Raw genomic sequence first — 6000 nt, forward strand, 5'->3', positions numbered from 1 at the left:
TCAGGGCGATTGCACCTCTTGGGGGGTGGGGATGGGGGGGGGGTTGGACCTGTGCAGCTGTGCTAATGGACTGCCAATAGTGCCGTTGCACCTTCCACCTCCAACTCTCGGCAGTTGTAACAGCTAGCCCATGGTAATAACCCAAACATTAGCTGTCCCACCAGCTTCTGTGACTGCTAGGGCCAAACTGAACTTTTATGAGACTAAAATGGCTGATCTAAATGTTTATGTTCAAGCACATGAGCCCAGTAAGCACACAGAAATTACCTGCATATACTGAATGTAAATCGCTTTGGTTGTATCACAGAAAAGTGGTATAGCAAATCCATGACCCTTTACCCACTCATGAATGTCTATGTTGCTATTTCCCAACATAAATGTTTATGTGCCTGTTCTTCCCCAAAACTCACTTTAGAGACTCCCTTACATACATACTCATGCAGTGTTTATACTTGATTATACACTCATTAAAAAAACTTTTCCCTCCACTGTTCACTAAAAAAGTTTTACAAAGTATTTGTCCAATTTACAAAACTTCTGAAATGGCATAGAAAGCATGACTGTCCATTTTTCTTAATCATCAGTACCCGTTTAGCCAATCCTATCTTCTTAATACAGAATAAAGCTCCAATACAAGCAATACAGATACTTAGCTTTATACTGATGTTTGCATCAATCCAAATGCTTTACACGTCACTGATATTCTCTTGAAGTTTTGAAAATAAACTTGAAATCTGGATAAAATGTTTCCAATTGTAGTGTTGATCAGAGTGTTTATGCTCATTACGATGTTCCAGAAGTAGATTTTAATCTCCAATTTCCAGTTTAACAATATTGCCAGTTAATAATTGCTGAGTGTTCTCTACCAACTGTCCCTTGACAGTTTGAAGTCACAAACTGAAATTTCAAGTTCTTCGTACAGATTCTCTACATGGGCTCATGTTTCGCAAGAAGCGTCATCAGGAGATTCTTAAAGCTCAATCTTCATACTTAAAATAGAAATGAAGTGGAAAACGTTGTTGGTTGATACGCCAAGACGCGCGTCACCACTCTAGCTTAACTGCCTGTTTTTCCCCATCCATATTTTGGGCTTCTTTTTTCTAAAATGTACCTACCTGCTGCACACAGCTGACACAAACATCCATTTCACCGTGTATTTTAGAACAGGCTCTACATCGACAAATCCTGTTCTAAAACACTAGTGGAACTTGAGACGTCCTGACCTCGATGTCTGAGTTCCAACTTCTAAATGGTCACTCCACATATACTGGGCATCTTTTCAAATTAGAGGAGCTTACTTTTGTTGGAATGTAATTGTATTTTTACATGCATTGCCTGTCACCTATTATTTCTCTGTGATTACTCTGTGACCTCTGATGTGAATTACTTAGAGAGGTCACATAGCTATGCAACTTCCTGTTGGGGGTTAGATGCAGCAGACACAGCACATGGAGCACATGGAGCTCATGATCTCTCCTAACCTGAGAGGATCTATGGTGGTGTGAGCATCCATTACCATCTAAGCACATGGAAGGAGCTGATAATACAAATGTATAGTAATATGTATATATAAGCCTGTCTGATTATAATCTAACTACAAACTGTGAGTAAACAGATGTTTTGTTACTTCAACTTTAAAGTGACTCAGCAGTGAATTATTCAGGGGTGAATGAGAGAGAGATGAAGAAAGAAATTAACATTTCTAAAGCTGAAGCTGTGTGTACTAAAATCTGCTAATTATTTACTACAAATAATCCAACAAAAGGGTTATGGGCCCAGGGTCCAGGAATTGAAAAAGAAGAGAAATATTACCAGGCAGAAAAAAAGGCCACATTTTTCTCTTAAGTTTTAAAGGAAAGATTCAGTCTGTCTCTCTCTCCCCCCACACAGCAGACAGAAGGCTAAGAAAATGGCTGAGGGAAGAAATTCACCATTTTTCTATTCTCTCAAGGTGCCTAGATTAACTGAGTTTAATTATCAGCAGTGGGAACTAAGATTCATATGTCTCCTTCGAGCAAAAGGATTAAATATATGCTTAGACCAAGACAGAACAGATGAAAATATGGCTGAATGGGACAATGCAAACTATTATGTGAAGTGCATGCTTTTGGAAGCTCTCTCAGAGAAACAAGCCATATTAGTGGAGGGAAAAGATACACCAAAGGACATTTTATATAAACTGAGAACTATGTATGCAACTACATATGCAAAGCAGCAACCAATTTGGCTGGCAGAGTTGAATGAAACCAAATTAAGGGATAAAAGTAAATGTAATGATCACATTATGCATCTTATGTCTTCATTTCAAAAGCTAGAACTTTCTGGAATTCCCATGTGTGATGCATTGAAAAGAGCATTTCTTTTTACCTCACTATCAAAGAAGTTTGATGTTTTTAGGTCTGTAAATGAGGCCATTGAAGGGCAATCTTTTGAACAGGCAACATCAAAACTAAGGCAGGAATGCATAATAAATGATTCTGAGGAGATGTGTTCTCAAAGCAAGTCAGAGAGAAATGAAACAAATTTCTTGGCAAAGAACAGAGGAAGGCGGAGCTATGGGAAAACTCCACCCAAGGGCAAGCTGATTTGCTACTCATGTGGAAAGGAGGGACATGTATCTAAATGGTGTAAGGAAACACAAAACACTCCCTCTAGCTCACCTAAGCCAATGGAACTAAAGAATTTTCAAACCAGGAAATGTATGAAGGACAAAGATAAACACAAGGGCTTTCTAATGGCAGAAAAATCTTTGACTATGGTAAATAATAATTCAAATGAAAGTACTTGGATTTTGGATTCAGGGAGCACATGCCATTTAACCAATTGTAAAGATTTCTTTCAGGAAATGTGTCCAGAGGAAGGTATTCTTAAAACTGCAAACGCAGGGACTGCTAAGATCCAAGCAAAAGGTATTGGATTCTTAAAATGCAAAGTGTCTAATGAAGTTAAAGAGATTCCTGTAAGTGATGTCTTGTATATTCCCCAAGCAGTTTGTAATATGCTTAGTGTATCTACATTAGATAAGAAGGGATTTGTGATTCATTTTGAAAACAGTAAGTGCACAATCTCTAAAAATGATGAAGTGTATGCTGAAGCTTTTATGCATAATGATGTTTATAAACTGAGCATTTCAGGTGAAGCCTCACATATGGCGCAAGTAAGGAAGAATGATGGTAAATGTAGTCCGGAAATCTGGCACCGCCGCCTGGGACATCGTGATTCTAAGGTGATCCAGGATCTTTACAGTAAGCAACTAGCCACTGGCATTCAGATAAGTGCAGATGCTGGTAAAATGGAGAAATGCATAGACTGTGTTACTCAAAAGGGTGTGAGACCCTCATTTCCTGCATACACAGGAAATAGGAGTAATAAAGTGCTGGACTTAATACACAGTGACTTATGTGGACCGTTTAATATCCCATCATTGGGAAATAACAGATTTGTGCTAATATTCTTGGATGATTTCTCTAGATATTGTGTGGCCTATTTGCTGAAAGAGAAAAGTCAAGTCACAGACATGCTGAAGAAATACGTAGCCATGGTGAGCAATAAATTTGAAAGAAAACCAAAGGTTCTTCAGACCGACAATGGTGGTGAGTTCACTTCACAAAGCATGCGCACATTTCTAGAACAAGAAGGCATTCAACATATCACAACAGTAGCTTATACACCAGAACAAAATTCTGTTGCAGAGAGAAAATTTAGGTCACTTGTGGAAATGACCAGATGTATGCTGTCAGATAGCAATCTCCCTAAAAGACTATGGGGGGAAGCCATTCTCACAGCAGTGTACCTACAAAACAGAATGCCAACTAAAGGCGCTGAGCGCACACCACATGAGACATGGCATGGTAGGAAGCCAAACCTGTCACACATAAGAACATTTGGAAGTACAGCATATGCTCATGTACCAAAGCAAAGAAGGCATAAGCTGGATTCCACAACAGAAAGGGGCATTTTAGTTGGCTATGCTCCAGGACACAAAGGATATAGAATTTTGAATCTGAAAACTGGCATTGTTGGCATAAGACATGTTACATATTTTGATGAAAACAAAAGGGTTGATAAAGGCTGGATTATCCCAGATGAGCCTTATCATCCAGAATATGAAACTAGAACCATAATAGACATGCCAGTGTATATAAATGCCATACCAAGGCAGATGTCTGAAAGCAACTCATCTGTATCTAACGAGGAACAGGCAGAGGAAACAGACACAGAAAGGATCATTGAAGAAGACAGTACAGTTGGAGAAGGGGAATCAATTGGAGAAGAACTCTCAGATTTAGAGGATGCGGAAAGGTCAGACCAACCTGTTGTCAGACGCTCATCCAGGGAAAACAAAGGTGTTCCACCCCTAAGACTGTCTTACCTAACAAAGTCAGCAGAAGCTCAAGAGCCCTTAACATGGGATGAGATTGAGAAAATGCCAGCAGAAGAAGCTGCTGAATGGCATAAAGCTGCACAAGAAGAAATTGATGCATTGGATAAAAATAATACTTGGATTCTTACAAAATTACCTCCTGGCAAGAAAGCTATAGGATGCAAATGGGTATTCAAGTTAAAAAGGAATGCACAAGGAAAAGTGGAAAGGTATAAAGCCAGATTAGTCGCAAAGGGATATCTTCAAAAATATGGAGAAGATTTTGATGAAGTGTTTGCACCTGTAGTGAAACACACGACAATCAGAACACTTCTGAGCATTGCAGTCTCAAAAGGCATGCAAGTCAACCACATTGATGTGAAAACAGCATTTCTTCACGGAGATATAACTGAAGACTTGTACATGGAACAGCCAACAGGTTTCATAAATACAAAACAAAGACAGCTAGTGTGTAAATTAAACAAAGGTCTTTATGGATTAAAGCAAAGTGCAAAATGTTGGAATGAAAAATTGCATGAAATATTGACAAATTTAGGATTTAAGCAAGGTGAAGCAGATAAATGCTTGTACACTAGGTGCAGAAATGGACAATATGCATACATTTTAGCTTTTGTTGATGATCTGCTCATTGCAAGCAAAAGTGAGCAAGAGTACAAGGACATTGTAAAGTGTTTAAACCACAATGTTGAGATAAAAGAACTTGGTAATGTGTCATACTATCTTGGTATAGAAATTGAGAAACAAAATGATGGTTCTTATCTTCTAAGCCAGAAGCAGAAAATAAATGAGCTTATTGAAAGTTTAGGTATGCAAGATGCCCAAGTTGTAAGCACTCCCATGATCACTGATTTTCTGAAGGATGAAACAGTAAGAGAACCTTTACCAGATAACATCCAATATAGATCAGCCATAGGTAAGCTTTTATATCTAGCTACCACATACAGGGCTGATATAGCAAATGCAGTAGGAATTTTGAGCAGAAGGGTCAGCTCACCTACCAAATCAGATTGGACTGCAGTTAAAAGGATGGTAAGGTATTTAAAGGGTACCATTGATTGTAAATTAAAGATTTCAGCCAATAGTAATCCAAAACTAATATGTTACTGTGATTCAGATTGGGCAGGGGATCATTCTGATTATAAATCCACAAGTGGATATGTGTTTATGTATGGAAATGTACAAATTTCATGGGCCAGTCATAAACAAAGTATTGTGAGTTTGTCTTCTACAGAAGCTGAATATGTGGCTGTATCGGAAGCGTGCAGAGAACTGATGTGGATTGAAAAACTTTTGCTGGATTTTGGAATAGCTGAAAAGAGACCAATCCAGATAATGGAAGATAATCAGAGCTGCATCCGACTGTCACAGAATGACAAGGTTCAGTCACGCACCAAGCACATCGCAACGAAATACCACAACGTGCGAGAGTTGGCGAAAGAAGGGGTCATCAGTCTACACTATTGTCACACCAGTGAGATGACAGCTGACATCATGACCAAACCGTTACCCAGAGAACATTTTGTGAATCTGCGTATAAAGCTTGGACTTTGTATGAATAAATAATTGCATGACAGTTATGCATGAGAAGGGGTTTGTTGGAATGTAATTGTATTTTT

This window comes from Microcaecilia unicolor, chromosome 2 (genome assembly GCF_901765095.1).
Source record: "Microcaecilia unicolor chromosome 2, aMicUni1.1, whole genome shotgun sequence".
NCBI lineage: Eukaryota > Metazoa > Chordata > Amphibia > Gymnophiona > Siphonopidae > Microcaecilia > Microcaecilia unicolor.